Source organism: Myotis davidii, unplaced genomic scaffold (genome assembly GCF_000327345.1).
Source record: "Myotis davidii unplaced genomic scaffold, ASM32734v1 scaffold1330, whole genome shotgun sequence".
NCBI lineage: Eukaryota > Metazoa > Chordata > Mammalia > Chiroptera > Vespertilionidae > Myotis > Myotis davidii.
In genome coordinates, this window is record NW_006283826.1 from 1,056,141 (window position 1) to 1,080,007 (window position 23,867).

The following is a 23,867-nucleotide window of genomic DNA, read 5'->3' on the forward strand; positions in this document are numbered from 1 at the left end:
GGGCAGGGGCGGAGCCTGCAACCGCGGGGAGCTGGGGGTCCCCTGCCCAGGCCTGACACCTCTGACAGAGGCGTCGGGCCTGGGCAAGGGGCCGATCCTGCGATTGGAGGATGATGGGGGTCAACGCCTGAGGGCTCCCAGTATGTGAGAGGGGGCAGGCTGGGCTGAGGGACACTCCCCCCTACACACACACACCAAGTGCACGAATTTTGTGCACCGGGCCCCTAGTATTTATATACTGAAATAAATAATTAGAAGTTAACAAATTTTAAGTATCATTTACAACAGCACCAAACAACAAGAAATCCCTAGATATAAACCTTACAAATTATGTTCAAGATCTATATGCTGAAAACTATAATATTAATGAAAAAAATAAAAAACAAATAAATGCAGAGGCATGTATTCATCATGGACTAGAAAAATCATTACTGTTATGATGTCAATTTTTCCCAAAACAATCTAGAGTCAACTGAATGCCAATCAAAATCTCTGCAGGATATTTTGTAGAAATAGAGAAGCTCAGTCTACATATCTAAGTGAAAGAAAAAAAAAAGAAAAAGAAACCAGAATAGTAAAAACAATGTTGTACTTGAGGGACTTATGCCACCTGATTTCCAGATTTACTATAAAGCTAGAATAGACAAGTCAGTGTGGTATAAGAGAAAGGATATATAGATCAATAGAACAAAACAGAGTCCAGAAACAGTATACGGTCAGTTTATTTTCAACAAAGGTGCAAAAGCAGTTCAGTGATCAGAAAAAGTCTTTTCAATAAATGGTACCAGAATTAGTAAATATCCATATATCAAAAAGAAAAAGCCTTAAACCCTACTGCATACCATATATAAATGTAACTCATAATGGATCATAAAACAAAATGCAAAACTTTAAACTATTACATTTTGAAAATACAGAAGAAACTTTTTATACGCTTAGTTTAAGCAAAGAATTCTTAGATGTTACACCAAAACATGATCAATAAGGCAAAAACAATTAAATAGGGCTTCATCAACTGGAGAACTCTGCTCTTCTAAAGACATGAATAAGTTATGTTAAGCTATGGAAAAGACAAGCCAGAGAAGGGAAATAAACAGTTACAAATCACGTACTTTAAAGGACTTGTATTCATAATACGCTATTTTTTATTTTTTTTAAAAACTCTCAAAATTCAACACTAAGAAAAAAAGGCAGTTTTAGAAAATGGTCCAAAGATTTGAACACTTTGCCGAAGAACATATATGAATGGCAAATAAAAACATGAAAAGATCCTCAAAACATCACTAGTCATCATGGAAATGCACATTGAAATGACAATGAGTTATCACCCATTAAAATGGCTTAAAAGAAAAACTGAAAATACTAAGTGCCAGTGAGCATACAAAAAATAACTGGAACTGGCATATACTTCTGATGGGAATACAAAAATAGTACAGCCACTTTGGAAAAGTTGACTTTGGTCATTTTTCTAAACTTAAATATACACTTGCCCACACAGCCCAGCAATATCCCTCTTAGGTATATATTCAAGTAGCATAAGAACTTATGTTCACATGAAACACTGTAACAAACACTTATCATTGTTGTTATCATAACTGCCCAATCCTGGAAACAATCCAAATATCCCTCAATTGAGAAAAGATGAACAGTAGAAAATCCATACAATGGAATACTATACAAAAAGGAACTAGTGATACAATCAAACATTGTATGCTCAGTAAAAAAAAAAAAAAAAAAAAGCCATACTCAAAAAGCCACATGCTATGTGAGTCATTCATATGACATTCTTGCAAGTGCAAACTTAAAGTCATATAAACTGCTCACAAAGGTATCCAGATATTGGAATGGTGGGAGGGGTTGATAACTAAGGGACACTGGAAATCAGTGGGACAGCACTTTTCACCACAACACTATGAGTCAAAGTGAAGGACAGATGACATTCACTTTAGCTACTCAGCATCTGACTTCTTCCTGTCACTGGGAATTAGCTACTTCATGAATTCTGGGTGGAGTCAAAGATGGCCGGTCACCTCTAATAGGAGCTAAAGATACTGATTCTGTCTTTTCCACACCTTCCTACAATGTGGGCAAGGGCACATGCCTGGGTTTCTGGCTTGATTCCCAGTAGGGGGCGTGCAGGAGGCAGCCAATCAATGATTCTTTCTCATCACTGATGTTTCTGTCTCTCGCTCCCTCTCCCTTCCCTTCCTCTCTGAAATCAATAAAAATATATTTTTTAAAAGAATCTACAGTTAAACATAGCTACTACACTCAGTGGCTAATTGGATTTTATATCTACTTTTATAAATAGTAAACATATGAATTATTCCATTAATTAAACTCATCAAGAGAGTTTATTTTCATAGCTGCAGTGATTAGGACATTTCAAATACTCATAACATGTGTTCAGTTGACCTGATATTATGTGTACACATACTTTTCAAATTTCATTTGTATCAGCGTCAACATAAAAAATCCTTACATTTAATTAAGTGAATTCATGGCAAAGAAGAGATTCAAACCCAAGTTTTCTGACTCTAACACCATGTTCCTTCTGTGAAACCATACTTCTCCACAGGGTTAGTGTTAACTCACCTCATCCCCCTCCTTTTACTTTTAATACTGACTAGAAAAGCAACTTTCAACACTGAAGTTAAATTACCCTTTGGATCCACCATTTGCACTTTAAATTAATGTTTTCTAATAGCTGCAAGTAACCTTTTCAAAAGTTAAACAAAATTGAAATTGCTTCTGCCATCTATTTGTACAGCTCCATGGGAAAGTCAGAGAAAAATCACATAATAGCTTTTAAAACTAATTTATTTGAGACACCCTACTCCCAAGGTAAAATTTAAGCTAACACTTCATGTACTTGATATGAGATTCTTCAGAAAGCATCCTTTAGGACTGGGGGAGTGAGAGGGGAGGTCCAGAAAGTAGTTAGTCTAGGTTAAGGGTTAAGTTTCTATAATGCACTTACTACTTAATCCCCTATCTCCCTTCCAAGGTGGACTGAGTAGAAAAGCAACTGCCAAAAAGTTGATGAGACCTGCAGGTGCTGGCGCCTGTCTTTATGAAACCTACAATCTCCCCAGGGTATACTAACTCCATTTTTTTAAGCCTTTTTAATTCTTTTGATCTTCCAAGTTTCAACTTAAATCCTTATTAATTACTTCAGAATATAAAGTTGCAAAAAGACTGTCTCTATAGACTATATTCATAAATCTATCTCTATATATAAAAGGCTAATATGCAAAGTGTCCCCTCTGGAGTTCCACCAGGAGACTGGAGTTCGATCGCTCACTATGATGTGCACTGACCACCAGAGGGCAGTGCAGAACGAAAGAAGGCCCTCACCAGCAGCCAGCAGCCAGCAGCTGGGGAAGGAAGTTCCCTGCTGGTAGCCTGAAGGAAGGCCCCAGCCAACAGCCGGAGGCCCCGATCGGCCCTGATTGCCAGCCAGACCTAGGGACCCTACCCATGCGTGAATTTTGTGCACCAGGCTTCTAGTTTACATATAATAGCAGATAATTTTTCTAAAATTTGGTTAATAAGCTCAGAAGAAAAAGCATGAAGAGACCCAAAATGTATGTACCGTAAATGAATGGCAAGAATCAGCTAAAGCAAAGAATTCCTAAGTTAAAATCTTCTCCTACTGTGTGTTGTCTGTGACGGCCCCACTGAAACTGAAAAATGAAACTAAGCAATGCCACAGCTGCCTATTTACAAAGAGAAAAGTTATCTCATTTGTATTGTAAAAGCTATAATCAGAATATTTTAAATTGCTGTTATTCAACCTTTTTAAAAATAGTAATCCACAATCAAATATTTAAATTGCAAAAGTACTACATAAAAGTTTTAGCAGAAGAAATGAAAATTTAAATAGCAGTAATTATTGCTCAGTGCCCAAATTATTTTTCCAAGTCCTCACAAATCATAATACAAAACTACCAACTTTGCAAAGCATGCTCCTTGCAGAATTAATAAGTGTTCTGAAAGAAAAACCATATAAAAGTGTCTGGGAAAAAGTCAATATGGCAAAATATCAAAGCAGCATATACTTCAATGATTTTGTGTTTCCCAGCAGAGATCTTGGAAAGATATCCCTTCCAATTGGGCAAATGAAACTGGCACACTCTACTTGAAGGGGAAAAATGGGAGGAAGAAGAATGGAATAGAGTGGGGAGGAGCATAAAGATTGTGAAACCTTGAAGAAATTCAAGCTCATCCTTTTAGAATTCAGGTCACCCTGACTTACACAGTTTAAAAGTAGAATTACTTTCAAAGAATACATATTTCCTCTGAGCTATGAGACATATTTCCTTTTAATGTGTCATATTGCAGCAACAGCTGAAATGAAGGTCTAGACATCAAAAACATTTCTTACTCCCACCTAATGCTTTTTTACCTCAGGCATCAAAACTAATGAAACCTATTATCCAGAACATTGAGTTCAGTTACCACATTGGCTATTGCAAATATTGGAGGGGGAGGAGCACTTTCAGGATGGCACTCCTTATTCAGCCATTAAAATTACTGAAAATCAAATTTTGCTCCAAACTCCAGAAATACAAATAGATTAAAGCAAGGCCCATAAAACAATATTATTTTCCAGTTAAATTTCAGTGACATACTGCTAAAGACAGAGCAGCCTGACACCAGTTTGCCCTGCTGACTTTGTTTTCACCTTTATCTGCAATATATAAATAGACCAGCTTTTTAAAAAGTTTTTTTTTAAATATACTTTTATTGATTTTAGCGAGGAAGGGAGAGAGATAGAGAGATAGAAACATCAATGATGAGAGAGAATCATTGATAGGCTGCCTCCTGCATGTCCCCTACTGGGGATCAAGCCCGCAACCCAGACATATGCCCTTGGCCAGAATCGAACCTGCGACCCTTTAGTCTGCAGGCCAACGGTCTATCCACTGAGCCAAACCGGCTAGGGCTTAAAAAGTTTTTAATTGTTAAATGTACTACCTAAGAATTACTCTATAAAGACATTATAAGAAAACATTATCAATTTATTTTATGGGTTTCATAAAATGAAATAAAGATAAATATATAGAGAATTTTTAAGTATCTGTTTTCTTAAAATTAACTTACAAAAAATTATAGCAAAGTAACATAATGCTATATTAATTCTGAAAAATACCATTATACCCATAAAAAATCCAATTACATACAACACTATTGATTGATCACAGTTACACCACCATCGATTGGCTTGTAAAATCTATATTTGAAGTCATTAATAACTAAATAGGCTTATTACTTATATCAAATTCAACCCATTTAGAGCTCTGGCTTTCTTGAATAGCTTGTGGATATAGAATATTTGTCATCACTTAACAAATCTATGTTGAAAATGGATTTTAACTTTCCCAATGTCAAGTCATCAAATGAGAAGATGTATATCAAAATGATTCATTTATTTTAACCAATTTGCAACTTTAAATGATTATGAACACTAGTAATATTCATCATATAGAAACAGAGTTGTGATTCAAATCTTAACAGTATAATATCTTACTCAGGAACCTGACAGCATGAGTTCTCTGCCAGTTATAAGATAACCAGAATTTTAATGATGGTTTCCACGCAGCATTGTAGCAACTGAGACATGACCCAAGTTAGCATTTCAATGGATCATAGGACTCCATGTAAAGCCACTAAACTTTAAATTGAAGGAGACCATAAAACTAAATTTCTAGATAAATGAAACAAGACCTTCAAAAGATAAGTGCCACAGAAAAATGTCAGACTACAATGTTACTTTCATAGCTACAATGTTACTTTAATAGCCACACAGTGAAAAGGAAAACTTGCATAATGGCTGTTACTGACTTCTAAGGAGAAAATTTGCCCCATTTGCTACTGCTTTTAAAGATTTTTAGATAATTATTACTTTAATACACTTTAAAGCTATTAATATACTCTTAATTTTGTTATATAGTAAGTATAAACAAATAAAGACCTTGATGAACATCCATCAAAATTAATAGTTGCTTAGGTTGTCAGAACAATTACTTTTCTTTACCCATGTATTTCCCAGGTATTCTTCAATGAACATGCATTTCCTCTATAAGCATGCATCACATTTGAAAGATTTTTAAAATAAGGCTACTATTATTTATTAAACAACTATATGCTTTAAAACAGTGACATGCTCAAAAAGTACAAGAAAGATCACTATGACAAGAATCACAAGATAAAATTAACAAAAAGAAAACCAAGTATGTACTTCAGTTAGAACAGTTATACTTAAGTCCATCAATACTACAAAACAAACATTTTCTAAATTTCCTCTAAGACAATGACTTTCATCAGGATAACTCACTATTGATTTCAACACTGACACAATTGAGCAGTAAAAATAAAAAATATTACCTTTCCACTCTTCAGACACAGCCTGATTTGAAATATACACACATGTGCACATGTGTGTGTGGCACATACACACACGTCCCCAGATTGCTACTAAAATTCTGACAGGACAAGCCAAATTGCCTTTTACACTAAGCTCAAACAGTTGTCTGTCACTGCTATTATAGTGAGTAATCCTTGCAGCTGTAACTGTTTGAAATGCAGCTGTCTTGTTGGTATTCTCTCCCCGGCCCCACTCATCCAGCATTTCTGTTCTTGCTACAATAACCTAAAAGACCATTTTACAGGAGGCTTAGCCCTGGCTGAGGGCACTCTACGGCATGACCGAGAGAACATGGAAACACGATTCATTAGACACGCCTGGAGTGATAACAATGGTGCTGCTTCTTGCTGCCTTTCATTTCGTACATCAGTCTGAGACTAATGCATTCTCGTTACACAACAAGCGCATTTATAGACAGGAAAAAACTGTAATCACCTTTGATTAAGGGACAACATATTTTTCCTATAGGAGCTGCCAGTCATACTGACACAGTAATTATTTTTTAACTGCAGGTTAGAATAGCAAATGTAGCAAAAATAATATCTGCAAGCAAGAGAAAGATGACTATTATGAAGATTTTGTACACAAAGGTTTCTCTAGACAAGGCTCAGTGCCATGTCCTTGAGACCTAATGGGTACCTCAGCCTGCATTTAAGCTAGACTATCTATGGCCAATAGACTAGATCCTTATTAAGCAATCTCATTCTATATATCTAATTCTTTGGAGGTAAAAATTACAGAATGTTTTTATCTTAATTTTAACCATAATTTTTAATGACCTACCATTTCTTTCTCCATGGGACTACAAATTCAATCCCCTTCTCTTTTCTATTATCTTACTTGAACTAAAAAATAATTTGTCCTCTCCACTTTTTCCGTTATCTACCTTTCCAACAAAATTTCTTTCCCTTTACATAAAATGCTAGTTCAAAAGACCCACTTTCTATCTTAAATACATCAGTAAAAAAATGTAATTTTGATTAAAAACAGGATGTACAATTATTTTATATCAGTCTATCATTTAACCCAACTTTCATCAATCACTGCACCTAGCAAAGGTTTCATTTGTAAATATAAAAGCTCTAACTTCAACTGGGGGGGAGGGCGGGGGGAGCAGGAAGGGAGAAGCACAAGCCACATTATATTGACAACATGTAGAGTTAATTTTCTTATGGGATTCTGAAAAGTAAACCACTTCTCCACACACCAATGCAGCTGCAGTCTTTTGTGGCTTCATCCATATGTGTTACTAGAGGCCTGATGCATGACATTCGGACACTTGGGGTGGGGGGAGTACCCTCCCTCAGCACAGCCTGCCCCCTCTCGCAGTCTGGGACCCTTTGGAGAATGTCTGCAGGTGGACATCCTCCCAGGGGTCCTTAGCGCTGCTGTGAAGGCGAGAAAGGCTCCTGCCACCACTGCTGAGCTCACCAGCTGTGAGACCGGCTTCTGGCTGAGTGGTGCTCCCCTTGTGGGAACGCACTGACCACCGGGGGACAGCTCCTGCATAGAGCATCTGCCCCTGGCGGTCAGTGTGCATCACAGCGACCAGTCGTTCCGCCATTTGATTTATTTGCATATTAGGGTTTTATTATATAGGATTGGTGGGTGTTTATGGTGAGTTTGGTAGGCAGCAGGAAAAAAACGTGTGTGTGTGTGTATGTGTGTGAGTGAATACACACACATACACACACACACACACACACTCTAAAGGCCCAGTGCATGGATCCTTGCACCAGTGGGGTCCTTCGGCCTGGACTGCAGATATGGGGCCAAAACTGGCTCTCTCACATCCTCCAAGGGGTCCTGAATTGTGAGAGAGTGAAGGCCAGGTTGAGGGACCCCACTGGTGCACTACTGGGGCCAGGGAGGGACTGTGAGAGAGCTCCAGGGCATGTCTGGCCCATCTCATCCAGTCCCTATTGGCCAGACCCCAGCAGCAAGCTAACAAGCTATAGTTAAACATTTTTAAAAATGGTTAGTCTCTTTTTTAAAGCTTTCTGTATAACATTATTGTATTTTATACTAAGAATGTGCTACAAAACTAGCAAAACAATTTGCACATGTGAAATTCTGTTAAATTAGTAAAGGACCAAATATAAACAAATAATAGAAAAAGGTTAGGTCTGGCTCACAAACTCTGAGACCTCAAATAGCTTTTTTTAAAAATGGTTATGTACAGGGAACAAGAGTTGATAAACAGAAAAATGCTTGGGCAAGTTTTAGCTGTTGGGTGTTAGAGTTTTCTGACCTGTGCTACCACACCAGGTTAGAAATTAGGAAACCTACAACCTAGCTTTCATATGTCTACAGGTACACCAGTGAGCTCTCATGTGCATTCAATCAAACACAGTGTGCTTTGAGGAGAAAATAGACATGCATCACACTACATTACAATTACACAAGTTTAAAATTTGACCATTTAAATTAAAGTAACAAGTCTTATTGCAGAGGATTACAGAGGATAACATCTATACTTTCTACTCTAAAAGTGCCCAGGTCTCCCTCTCTTATTTTGGTCTTCTGTACTGTATAAAAAGCATGACTCCCCAAAACTAATCAAAAATTACTTCTATAAGCTTTCCCCACTGTCTGTATGAAAAATCAAAATCAAACATGTCATTACAAAAATTGTTATTAAAGTTTAACTGAAATTAATTCTTAGTAATAAATAACTACTTGGTTGACACATGAGTTTCTATTATATTAATCTGGTACTTAGAAGAATCACAAATTTATTATTCTTTACTTTTTAAAGCCAGAATGTCTAATTTGCCCTTCAAGTCTTCAAAAATAATTTGCTTGTTTTGTTTTTTTAAACAACTTATTGAAAAGCAATAAATGATTCTCAATACTTTAAATTGAAACACTTCCAGGAAAAAAGTTGTCTTTATCCAAAACGTTTAACAAGCTAAGTAGTTCCAAATCAAAGCCAGAAACTTATAAATGACCTAAATATTCCAACAATGCCAAGATTTTTAGTTCATATAGGTGTGTTTCAAAACTACTAGATTCCTCTGCATTAACACAATTCAATTTTGAAAACTCTAAATACTTTGGGAAATGAAGATCGAAGATCAGTTATTTACACAAACACAACCTGATTTGAAATATACACACATGCACACACACACAGAGAGTTTCAGCAGCGTTGGCCTTATTTCTGTTTCTCCAACCAAGTGAGTTCAAGGCTTTTGCCCTTGTTTCCCTGCATCTGGCTGGATTATTCTCAAGTCTCAATCCAAATGTCATGTCCTCCCAGAGGCTTTCCCTAACTAAAGTAGCCCTTTCCCAGTCACTTACTCTCATCAATTGCTCTGGAGCATAGGACCATATGAAAGTATTTGTTTACTACTTGTCTTTTCACCCACACTGAAAAATGCCACCTCCAGATGCAGGAGGAGAATGGCAATACTTGTGTGCTTACTATACTGCAGAGAGCCTTCCACAACGGAAAACATTCAAAGTAGATCAAAAGGCAACCTGACATGTAAAGACAATTTAATGTTAAACTTTTAAGACAAAAGATTTATTCAGCACATAGTAGCATGGTATAGTATGAGTCTAAGAATTCTGACACTATGCAAAATATACACTTCTATAAAAGACATAGTTATTTCCCTACTGATAATGTAAGGAAAGCTGTACACATTCTCAGAGTTGTGATTTGATATTGTTTCTATGGAAACCAAATAGGGTCATAATTAAAGCACAAAAACATTTCTGTAGAAACAAGTATGGATGAAAGATGTCATGAAAATAAGATCTTATTTGAACCTATGATAATTAGCAAGATTAGAATGACTAATGAGGAAAATTCTTGAGGAAAAGATCAAGAAAAATGTATTAAATTAAAATGCCTTACAATAATGACAATAAACTATCACAATTTAAAGCAGTTACTGTCATAAAGTGAGCCTATGAGTTTTGTGTGTTAAAATCAGACAATTCTAAATTATAAAACTTCCACCCCAATAAACAACATTTAAAAACAGAATTAACTCTTTGTCTTACCTAGTATAACTGTTCTAGTTATAAACTCTATAGCATGTTGTTGTTATTACTGATGAGGCCTTTTCATTGCTTTAAATCCATAATGTCCTCTAATTTTTAATGACTATTAGTCATGTTCATCAAATTTGGAATAACAAAATAAAGTTACATAATTATGGGCTAACATTAAATGGTTAAATTCCCATTTTACATTATATAATGTGAATAAACAAATAATAAGATATAGTAAATGTGTTATTTGTTCCATTCTACTAGGTACAGTTAGCCAAAGTCTCTATGTAATTATCTGAAGCCACATCTACAAAGGCCCAGGAACCTATTATTTGTCTTTAGGGGTTGAGGAAGGCAGAGCAAAACATGCAAAAAAAACCATTTTGTAGAAAAATATTGTAGAATCTTTGGCCTATTCATGGAGACCCAATTTTTGTGACTCTCAAAAAATTTTTAGAAGAAATTTATTTTTAAATCAAGTATAACTTAGATATATGATCAGTGATAAATTCTTAATTTGAGAGGCAATTTAAAAGATATATTTTATCTAATTGGGGATAACCGAAATATTATATATATTCTGTACTAAATTACTAAAAATCCTATTTTCATCAGCAATACTTAAAAATTAAGGTAAATAGAGAAGAAAAAGAAACAATGGCTCTTTTGAATTGATTAAGCAACTATTCACTATTCATAATCATTTTGTATCTTCAGTCTGGAAAAAAACAAGGCCCCTTCTAACTTTTAATTAGTCATACACTGTCCTGTTTAATTTTTTCTCTAACTATTTTGCCCTTTTGAAGGTGAACTTAAATTAAGTCAAAGACATATAATACACAGACAGTAATTTGGGAGTGGATTTTTGCCTCCCCAAACCAGACATTATGCCTTGCCAAGGGAAGCCCTGTATCAATAAGACTATTCACAAGATAGGAAGCATCAGCAGTTGCCCATTTACCTCCAGGGTAGTCGCCAAAACTTCAAAGCACCATTGAGCACAGCATCAATGCTTTTGTCTGAAAGATCTCAGAGACTATAAGTGATCTTGGTATCATTAAATATCTCAGACTTTCCAGGAAACAAGTGGGTTTCTTAAACTCACAAGCAACTACCTAGGCATTTCTTATAAACTATGAAAATCACAGCCTCCTTCTTTGAAGCTGATCACACTGTTCAGTTTGAGGGGAAAAAACTAAAAAGTCTTTGCCACATTGGAATAACATAAAAATGTTTTATACTTGTTTCCCTATAGTTCTGGTTAAGAACAACTATTTTAAAAATAAAACTCCCCAGATTGTGCAGTTTCAATTTTCCACTGCTCATTTCTATGACAATCTGACCAAGAATATCCTGGGGAGGTGGGGAAATGATATTCTGAAACCTCATTTTCAGAAAAATAAGTATCTTTGATGATATGTCTAGTTTTTCTGAAAATATTAATAAAAATGTAATGATAGCTAAACTGAAAGCCAGTTTTAGAAATGAGCAAGTCAATCTCATCAAAAGGCCAGAAAAGGATTTTCTGGAAAGAATGATAAGCATCTTGGAATCTTACTACTTCTCTCACACACTGAGCTCCAATCTGCAGCCGTTTCCCTCTGAGCCAATGCACTTGATGGGTGTGATAACAGATGGATCATTGTATCTGCCAACTTCCTGTGATGTACTGTATGGGGACTGATAATTTAGTGACTACAGAAGTCCTACAATAGACAATGCAGGCAATCCTGGCATTTAGTAAGTAGCTGCATGCAGTCCTTTGACAATTTTGTGGGTGTTGAACATGTGGATTATTGTACAACGTAAGCTCTCTGCAAGTATCTATGCCACTGTAAAAAAAAAAAAAAAGACATAAAACTGGGCAAGCTAAGAACTAAATAGAAGAACAGGAAAAGGACAGATATGTTTAAAGTGGCATTTTTCACTTAAAATACATGAAAAATATATACTGCTCAAAGGTCTTATTAGAGTTTCATGACCAGTTTAACTAGAAATATTCAGGTACATAGAAAAAGTATCAATTGTGGGCTTGGTTTTCAGGTCTTACAAGTTGGGCAAAAGAATTCTTTGTTGTAAGGGAGTGATTTGTGTATTACAGGATATTCAGCAGCATCTCTGGCCTACCCATTAGATGCCAGCAGCACCCTACCCTGAGTACTGACAACCAACAATGTATCCAAACACTGCCAAATGTCCCGAGGGGGACAAAATCCTCCTTATTCTCCATTCCCCTCTTATAGCCCCTGTTGTGAACCATTGAAAAGATAATCTAGAATTGTATGCCTCTAATTCTAATGTTTATTTTGGAGGGGACAGAGAGAGTCTAAGTAAAGGGAGTGATTACTTATGGAAATTATACACAAAATAATAAAACACTTTCTATAGAGTGTGGACCAGTGAAGCACATATTACTAAAAAGAGGAAAGGCTATCTAAAAATTCAGAACTAGAGGGCCCTGGCCAGGCAGCTCAGTTGATTAGAGCATCATCCATCCTGATATGCCAAGATTGCAAGGACACATACAAGAATCAACCAATGAATGCATCAACAAGTGGAACAAAAAATCAATGCTTCTTTCTCTAAAAAAAAAAATCAATAAATAAAAAAATTTTAAGATTCAGAATTAGAAAGGCAGCTTCCACTAACATAAGTGTGTTTAATTCTTTCTGCAAAACGGAAAAAAAAAATTATAGTTTTGCTACAATACTACGTACATATTATACTGATACTTCTTTCAATAATCCTCATCAAATAAACTGCATTATGCTGTACACTGATTTACTGAATTGTCAATTTTAGCAGATGCTTAGAGATAAAACTCCAGGTTTTAGGTTCTGTTTTTTCTTTAAAATCTTCATATTTATGCATATACATATAAGTGTGTGTGCATGTGTATACATTCAAAATCCCAATGCAATCACATTTTAGAAATATCAGCACCAAGTTAAGTATGGCCATATTATTTTACTTGCACATCTCTGGAACCTGCCAAATTTACTCAAGTTATTGAGAAGAGGATTAGTTTGTCATTTTTGCAACAACTCTAATGTAATGCTATTCTCTTACTCTAAAGCACAAAATCTCTTTTAAGATACTGTTTTAGGATACTACACAATATTAACACTTGGAGTAAATGTCTTATAATCAAATTAAGTATGCTATTTATACATGGAAATGAGGTTCTCTTTATGCTCATTTCTTTCTGCTTGCTCCTTTTACAATTTCACTACTTGCCAATCCTGAGCTACAAGGTGGATGAGAAGGTGGGGGAGGACACTAACTGGAGGAAATGAATTCAACATTACCTGCTGCATAGTACCAATTCTCTAAATTAGGAAAAATAAGAACTAGAGATTCTGGACAACCATGAGTAAATATGGTTTACTAATAGTGATAAAGGCATAAACAGACAAATCCTTGGTAATTTGATAGAAGGAACGTAAGTGAAGGGGCAAAATTTCCAACTAGTAGAGGCCATTATCACAACTGAACAAAACTAGATCTGACTTCTGGTAGGTCCTACAGTTTTTCTTCTTCTTCTTCCCACACTTCTCTATTTTACTACATGAGCGGCCTGTTTCCAAATTCCCAAGGTGCATCCATAAAACATAGCACTTTACCCTGCAACACTCACCCTTGCTGTCAGCACTGCATCAACTGGAATCCAAATCTAAGCCTCCCCCTCTCCTCCTGCCTGTAGGACTTTTAATGCAAAGGCTCAATCTCAATAAGAGTATAAATAGGATGCCCTGGCCAGGCACTCAGCTAAAGCGTCATCCCAATACGCCAAGATTGTGGGTTCTATCCCCCATCAGGGTCAGGGCACATGAAAGAATCAACCAGTGAATGTATAAATATGTGCACCAACAAATTGATGTCTCTGTCTCTCTGTCTCTGTCTCTCTCTTTCTTCTTCCCTCCCCGACTCCTCTCTCATTTTAAATAAAAATTTAAAAGAGAAAAAAAGAAATACGAGCTCCTAACAATCTGGGACTCCCTATGCGTGGAGAGGAGCTAGAACCAGCACAGCTATAGATCAAGTTGATACTCCAACTCCACTTTAAAACAAACAAACAACAACAACAACAACAACAACAACAAAAAACTGGCCTTAACAGGCTCCAGGATCACAGTGACTAATTTGAGGCCTCTGGATACAGACAGGCTCTCAACGTTACAGCTCACCAGTTTGACAAAGTCTTTTTTTTTTGAGCACAAATGTTTTAATTCTCTAAAATGAACATTTTTAAGAAGAGTTATCTGTAGTTCAAAGCTCACTTCTATGAGGTGTAACATCCATCACCCTTTTACAAGATATAAAATTAAGGAAAGATACCTCAAGAAGCTACCTAAACATTTCAGCAAACGGTTAAGATAAAGTTAAGGGTGTTTTCACACAGAAATCCAAAGAGGACAATGAGAATGAAACAAGTTCCACACGGTCATTCAAATCTTGGTAAAGGAACTAGAGTGGAAGTCCAAACTGGTGAGCAAGTGGGAAAAGGAAAGAAATTATGGTTCAAAAAAATCACATGAGGAAACCCAGTATAAATGCTGACTTTGGCATTATCTAGGTAACCCCTAGTTTTTTGTCACAGGTGATTCTAATAATAGTCCTATTGTTGCAAACCAGTCCAAATCCTATCAAGCTAAAAAAAAAAGTCCCTCAAAGACTTGTTGAGTGTAGGTGGTAACCCATGTCCTCCCACACCAAGAGACATCAGTTCTGGCAAGAAAGTTCCAACGTGCCTTCATGGTGCTGTTTATAGGATGCCTTAGGCCAGGCACGTCCCAGTGATGTTCTGTAGGCTGAGATAAAGGTGGGAGGAGAGCAGGCCTTATTACTCAATCAACCTCTTGCCCCTGAAGTGCGATGGTAGAAGACCTGCCAAGTGGCTAGTCCAATGAGACAGAACATTGAAAAGATGCTGAAGTATAGGACCTGAGTGTTTGTTGCTTCACTGGTATCGCGCATCTCCTCCTCTTGCTTCTTCATGTAGGCAAAATCATTAACGATAGATTCTGATAGGTCTTCTAGGCATCGTAACCTCATCTCTAAAGGTTTGAGCTTCTCAACTTTTGCAATCTCTTCATAATTTTTCGCCTCCACTCCATGCTTCATGTCTAGGATCACGAGTTGGTCAGGTAACCGCCCTGTTCCCTTGCTCTTAAAACACACTTCGAACATGTCATAATCTACAGTGGTAAAGGCAAATTTCCCCTTGGTTGCATCCTCCTTGGAGTAAAGAATATGGCCAACAGATCTGTGATCTTGAGGTGGGTGCACAGGCCGCCAGCGCCCCCAGATTGGCCAGTGATCTTGTATGCGCCGGTCACTAGCAGGCCTTGTGTATCTCCTCGCGGAGGCACTTGAGGGAGTTGATGGGCAGATGGAAGGAGATGGCAGGCCCACGTGACTCACCTCTGCCTACCAGCGGCGCAGGCACTGTTTTGGAGATGGACACAGCCTACTTTCCATAGACGGCTGTCACAACATCTCCTATCTTAAATGATCTTTTTACACTGTGATATCGCGTCAGTCTCCTCTCAAGTGGTAGGTCTATGTCCCCTCCCCTAAATCCTGGTGGCTCTTTGGAACTGCCTCAACAAACAAAATTTGGCCAAAGTGACCATGTCAAAGCTTCAGATACTGTCAGTCTCCACATCCTGCCTCTTGGAAGACTCATTTTTAGAATCCAACCACTGAGCTGGAGAGGCCCCCTGTGGTTGTTCTGGCCAACTGTCTCAGCTGAGGTCCCAGCCAACAGCCAGCATCAATGACCAGCTATGGGAGTAAAATAACCAGCTCCCGAGGAGATCAGGCCTGGCCACAGAGTCCCTCCCAGGTGTGGAGTCTTTCCAGAGGATCCCCTAGACTCCTGGAGCACAAACTGGTAGTCCCTCTTCCTGCTGTGCCTGACGTTCTGACCCCGCCCCTCAAATCTATGGGCATGATAAAAAAGCTGGGGTATTTTTTTTGCAACTAAGAAACTCATCCAGTACCACCATTGTCCCAGATAGAACAGACTCAGTACCTCATTCACAAAACAAAACCATTATAATACTTCACACTAATTTTGCTATAACACAATCAGAATGATTCATCTTTGGGTGATAAACCATTAAGTTAGAAGTGGTATATTAACAGTAAAAAGGACTGAATTTTAAAGTTACATGATTTCATTACTAAGTACAACATAAACAAAGATATATAGAGATTCAGTGAAATGAAATACTTAATTTATAATTTATAACATACATATCAATATAGGAAATTTTATGAGAAATATAACAGAAAGGCTACTAGGATGGTCTCTACTCTAATACAAACTGGATATGTGGCTTTAATTCACATAGTATTTATTCATCCTGCAAGTATTTATTGAGTGTCTATAATGAGCTAGGCACTACTCTAGAGCTAAAAATTTAGCAGTGAAGGGAAGAGATCCCTATTTTCATAAAACTTGCATTTCAATTGAGGGGCAGATAAAAAACAATTTTATTTTATTATTCCAATCCATGGTAAATGAGATGAAGTCAATAAAACTATTGCTTGAAGGTCAATGGAGGCAGAATTGTGATGTTACTTTATATAACATGATATGACAGTTTTGAAACAAGACTCTAAATTTTTCAGCACTCCTCCCATTGAGGGGTAGCATCTGTATCTCTTCCCCTTGAGGCTAGGATTTGTGACTGTTTCATCCAGTAAGTAGGGTGAAAGTGAAGTCATGTAATCTCTAAAGGAGATAAAATACAATCATGCAGCTTCCACTTTGTTCACTGGTACACCTACTCTAGAAGTCCTGATGTATTGAGTCTGACTACCTTGAGGCCTCTATGCTGAAAGGAAGCCCAGTTAACATAGAAAGGCTACTTCTGGGGACTCCACTCAGCACTCCCAGCTGAGCCCAGCCCTAGGGTCATCTGAGCACTGAAGTCAGACAGATTAGTAAAGAAGCCTCCAGATGAGTCTAGTACTCAACCATTCAATTGTTCTAGTTCCCCCAGCTGAGGTTTCAGAAATCATGGTGCAGAGACAAACAATATCAGTAAGGTTGTCATTTATGCCACCAAGTGCGGGGTGGTTTGTTGCATAGCGGGTGATAACAGGAAGACACTACAAGGAGGTAGCACTTGTTCTGAGACGTAATGCTATCAAACAGCCAGGCGCAGGAGGACATGAGAGAAAACCTGACCAAAAAGGGAGAAGAGCAAATACAGTCCTTAAAGCAGGAAGGGACTTGGAGGTATGAGATAAGTCGATCAGATGGCTAAAACCAGATGATGCGGAGTTTTGTATGCCTTGATGAGTCACTTAGAAATTATTTTCACGGTACAAGAAAGCCTCTGTAATGCTTTAAGTAGGGCAGTTTTTCAAAGATCCCTTTGGCTGCTGTGTGTTTCTTGATATTAAATGAGGAAACAGAACGAAATGCTATGGTTCCTTTCTATCAGTGCGAAGACTCAGTGTTCCTCAAATTGGGTCTCTAGAAAATCCTTAAGCTATCCAAAACACTTGCATCCTGTATCTTCACAAAAGTAAGTATTCTTTTAAAATTAAAGATAATTTGGGTTCATCAGAATGACCATAAAACTGAAAGCCACTGCAAATTTCAGTGTGTTTCCCCCACAGACTTAGTATATACTAGTCTATATGATAAAATCCTATCAAATGAGGGCCAAATGAAGCTACAGTAAGCTGTGTGAAATAAAGTTTTACAGCAATTCAAACAGGAGAAAATGGTGAAAGAACTGAGTCATCACACCATCCAGTAGAGCAGACAGGGAAAAATTAAACAAATCTGTTTCAAAGCAGACAGGACCAAATTCTTGCTATGAGCAGAAAGTTTCATTCAAGTAAATATCAGGTAGCATAAAATACTATGTTGTAAATCTGCATTTTTATTGCTTATATCATTTTGACAGTTATATTTCACCTACAAAATTGCTTATTTTATAATTATTTATGCTATAAGCATAAGGCATTTATTCCAAATTAGTAGTGTCCAAGTCTCTATACTAGTATATATAAAACCCCAGCGATTGGAACAGCCGAACAAACAGAACAACCAGAATGACCGGTTGCAATGATGTGCACTGTGGCAGCCGACCAGCCTGATCTGGGCCTGGTCAGCCCCCCGCTTCCTGGCTGGCCCCACACCCCAATCTGGGGCAGGGCCAACTGGTCAACCACCCGTGGCCCCTTCCCCCAGATGGCCTCATTGGGGTGGGCCAGTGGGACCCCACCCATGCACGAATTCGTGCACCAGGCCTCTAGTGATAGTTTTCATTAATAAAATGTTTTCATTAACAATGGTGAATATAAATCGGTGACTTTCACATCATACAATTTTAACACATTATACGTACATTTTTATCAACATTTTGTTTTTCTTAGTAAACTTAAGATACCAACTGACCTATGTCAATTACTTTAAATTAGCGTAGAATATAACTGAGGTAAATAACCAAAAGTAAGTTATTTTGAAACAATTCTGTATTTTACGGCTTAGTCTTCACCTTCCAATTTTGTCTTTAGTTGTGGAAATCTTTTTCACTCTTTAAAATCTAATTTGAGTGCCATCTCTGTAAGTGAATACCCCAAACCATTTGAGCCCAGATTCCTTTGAAAATCTCTTACACTGCCTGATATTGTCTCCACCATTTCTAGGCAAGCTGGCAGACATTGTTAGCTATTTTGTGTGTTCTTGTCACCAAGATGGCTGGTGATGAGATGACAATGGTGATGGTGGTGTCATGGTGACAATGGCAGCAGCTATCATTTACCTAGTGATGATTAAAGTTCCAAGTACAAAATGCACTCTCCCTAACAATCTCCATTTTAGAGATACAGAAATTGAGGTAACAGGTTTTATGTAATTTTTCAAGGCCAAAAAGCTAACAAATGAGCTAGATATTTTAAAAAACTGGTATTTTTTATAATATTCGTGTTAATGAAAGCATGGGCCTTTGAAAACTCTTAAGAATCACAGGGAGTATAAAAGTTACACAGAAATTCTCAGGCATGCCAAATTACATTAAAATATGAAGGAGATGTGCTTGAAAATTTACTGACAAGCTTCCCAAGTATATTCTTACTTAGAGGCTCAGCGCGCGATTGAAATCGCACGAGGAGGCACCCCGGCCGCATTGTGTCCACTGGGGTGGGGGCAGGCGCTCCTGTGTGCTGTGTCTCCACTCTGGCCCACCCCCAGCCCAGCCTCCCCATGGCCGCTGGGGTGTGGGCGGCACGCAGTCCAGCCCATCTGAGCACAGCTCCTCCTGAGCGGTGGGTCACGATGTTCGGCTAATTAGCATAGTCCCTGTTTACATAGATAGATTATATATGTTGAAGATTGAGAAACAACACACTGCACCCATTGCTATTCTGACTCCATCTAGATTACATTTTTTGAGAATAAGAACAATCTAATTTATATAGCTCTTCTTTATCTAAAGAATATAGTATTACACCTTGAAAAATAGTAAGAGCTTAATATAAGTTGCCATATTTTTACACTGACATAAAGAAAAAATAAGCCATTTAAATTTTATAGTAGTTAAAATCTTAAAAGGTTTAATTACTCCACAAAATAAATTTTATAAAACATAGTCCCCATTCTATAGGTATTTACAGCTTAGCCATAAGAAGCAATGATAATTTCCATGGTTTTCAAGGGGTTATTTTATATACACATATCAGAGTTTATTGATGATGTTAGGGATGCAGACTGGAGAACAGGATAGAGAATGGGATGGTAATAACATGGAAGGCTGGAAGGGAAAAGACTGCAAAGTAAAAGAACCAAAGACCTCTTGGGTGGGCCCTGGAATTTTCTCTCAATGCCTATTCTTCAAGAGAAGCAGAGGCTAAACTGGAATGCTCCCAAAGCTGCAGCATCTTGTTACTGGTTCCACCTAGCCCCAGAGTTTTATGTCTCAGTGAGGTAGGTGGTGAATTACGTTACTATCTTTCCATACCAGATATTCTGTTTGTGGCCATCAGAATAAATCTGGGGAAGCTCAATTAACATGTATCTAAACCTTGGTCAAGTCATAATACCTTAAAAAAAATCTGCCATACTGTGATCTACCAGATAATTGTACATGAAGGTTACAAACTGGAATTGAAAGGTGTGAAAGCTTTATTCTGTAGCATTTTTAAAAAAATTCTGTTTGGGTTTTTTTTTTAATCAATGTAGTTCTGAGACATTACAGTTCAAGGTATTTTAAGATAACTAAAATCTCTGCCTTGGGATTTTTTTTAGTATCTAAAATAAAAAGTGCTTGTGTTTTCAAATCAAACCACATTTAAATGCCTATTTGACAAGAAAAATGCTGAAATTCAGAGCAATTAACACATTTGGTTAATGGAAGACACCACAAAACCATAACATCACTGAAGAGTATTTCTATATTCTCTGAATCCACAATGATTACCACCTTAGTTGTAACAAAGGGATCCAGAAAAGGATGGACTGTAGATGAGACACTGGATTTTCATTTAAAAAAACAACAAACAAACAAACAAACAAAACCCCCAGAAAATGCAATGATATGCCAAGCCTTCACACTGTTAACCAAAGGCCTTTTGAATCAAGAGCATTATAAAGCATGTTTCTCAAACTTTATGCCATTATTTCAAACTTTGAAGAAAGGGGGCTTTATGTAGTGCCCAATATTGCAGATTCTCCTCACCCCCCCCCCCGCCGCCCCCACAATCTCCATAGAAAACCTTGCTTTTCAGAGGTCAGTATTATAATCCCACCAAGGGGGTCCCAGTTTATAAGTGAAATAGTTTGTTATTTGAAGTCAAAGCTAAAATGTTTTGTTATGCTTACCTTTTTCCAAGAAAAAAGATTTTTTAAAAAAATGATAAATGACTCTTCTACAATTACCATTAAATTGTTATTTTGCTTAATATCTTCCCAATCTGACTTAAGGCTCCTTAAGGGTAAAGACATGTCTTTTATTTCATACAGTACTTAGCACAAAATGATATGCTTGCTGAGTATTTACTAGATGAATAGATGGGTGTGAATTGTTCCAGTTTCAAAGCAGACAGGACCTTTAAAACAATTTTTATAACTCAGCTAAGAACAAAAATACCATAAAAAAACCCTGCATGAAATAAAAAGCAATCTCGCTCCTATTTTCCAGCATGCTCTATCCTCATCCTATTTTATTTTCCTCCGAGCGCTAACCACCATCTGACATACTACATATTTGTCTCTCTCTCCTCACTCCTTCCCCCACTAGAATGTGAGCCTAATGAAGGCAATGGTTTGCCTGCTTTGTTTGAAGACTACATCCCCAGTACTCAGAACATTTCCTGGGACACATTAAACATTCATTAAGTATCGGTTACAACCATCTTCAGAATTTATTAACGATGCTCTTATTTCTTTTAGCATCATCTTCAGAGCTCTAGTTTCACATTAACAAATGAGGAAGTCTTACAGATATATGTGCATGTAAACAAAAATCATTTCATCCCTCATAAATATTGCTATCTTAGAAGTGGAGAAGGACATGTTTGAGATAGCAAGCCATCACAGTCATGTCTAACCACACACAAAAAAAAAAGAACACAGAAGAGCAGGCAATTAATAAAACTGGTCTGAAACCATAATCCTCAATAACAAGTGACCATCGCTAAAGTTAAATGTCTTGCAATAGCAGAGATCCAACTCAGTACTGACTTGGAAACTATCACATTACTAACACCATTCCTACATTTTAACTTATTTTGAATAGTTTTTAACTACTGTTATTCATATGCAGCAAAGAAAAAGGGGGCTAAAATGATAGTCATCACATTTTAATCAAATTACTTTTTAAATGTTCACCTTCCTGTTCGACTCTAAATTTCATATCCATGGGGTCTGTATCTGTTGTCCTGTTTGTTATCTTCAACTACTAGGTATTTCATTATTTGCTAACTTTTTAAAACCTGTCCCATACCCATTAGAACATAACCATAAAGGCAGAGAGATAAAGGGACTGAGCACAATAAATAAATATCTGTTGAACTGAATTCAATACAGAGATCAAGATACCAATAAAAGTAATCTTCAATCTACAACCTTATTTCTAGACAATTCAATTACCATATTAAGTATCCATACCAGAAACCTAATATGAAGGCAATTAAATAAGCTTTAATTAACCTGTTAACACTGTTTCAAACCAATATTAAAGCTATGCATAACTAGTTATTGTAATTATATAAATGAATGGTTATAAACATTAGGTGGCAGTAGCAGTACATTGCATTATAATCCTGAACTTGATTTTGTATACTCATATGCAAAAATCTGACACATAAGGGGAGTTACACAAATAATCTCAAATAAAAAATGTGCAAAAGAAACTGAAAATGTAACTATTCCTTCGAATCTGGATTTTTCAAATTATTTCTATAATAACTGAGCACTATCAAAAAGCTATGGCAATTTCTATAAACATATTCAAATTTTTGCCTAATACTTGCAATCTCACATACCACACATCCAAGTTTGCCAGCTCTTACCTTCAAAATAGTATCTACAATATGACCAGTTCTTACCATCCTCACCACTCCCACCACTACCAGGGTTTACCTGGATCACTATAACAGCTTCCCTGGTTCTGGGCCTTCCCCACTCCTTCCCACTCCCAACACAGTCTACCTCCACACAGTAGCTAGGATGAGCCTTTAAAAAAGTTACATCACCTCATTCCTTTGCTCAAAACCCTTCAATGCTTCCCAACTCAGAGAAAAGTTCTGTCTTTTACACCCTTTGTGAACTGACTCCGGTATATCCTACCCCAACTTCAGCCATCCTCTTCCCCACACTCACTCCACTCCACATAGTCCACCATCAGGTCAACAAGCACTCTCCACCTCAAGGGCCTTTGCATCTGCTGTTCTCTCTTTCTGATATGCTCTTCTGAAAGTTATCCATCCACATGGTTTTCCCCATACCTTCTTCTGGTCTCTGCTCAAATGCCGCCTTGCTTCATTTTTCTCCATGACACTAAGCAACATCTGACATACTTGATTTTATGTGTTTACTACTTTACCATCTCCCCTACCCCCTACTAAAAATTAAAGTCCACAACAACTAAGATTTTCTTCTCTATTTTATTCCCAGTGCCTACTAAGTAGTGGCAGTTAAATATTTGTCAGTAAATGACTCCTATTATCAAACAAGCATACAGCAATAGTTTTATAGCTCTTTCTTACTCAAGATAAAAGACTACATTAAAAGTTCAAGACTACTGTTGATTTCTTGATTATTTTTAAGTTCAAGTATGCACAATTCATGTGTGTGTGTATGTGTGTATAAAAATAAAGTGACACTTTTATAATACCTACATTTTAAAGCAATGTGAATTGAAGCTAAATATGTTACACTGGCCATCATGTTAAAATGATATATTTT

At 37.1% G+C, this 23,867-nt stretch overlaps 1 protein-coding gene and 1 pseudogene across 3 annotated transcripts in view; both read right to left on the minus strand.

The window, feature by feature from the left end:
* The window catches only part of MED13L (mediator complex subunit 13-like), a 248,346-nt gene that overhangs the window by 123,322 nt on the left and 101,157 nt on the right, over positions 1-23,867 (minus strand). The window lies entirely within an intron of this gene.
* LOC102766292 lies at positions 14,638-23,455 on the minus strand (annotated as a pseudogene).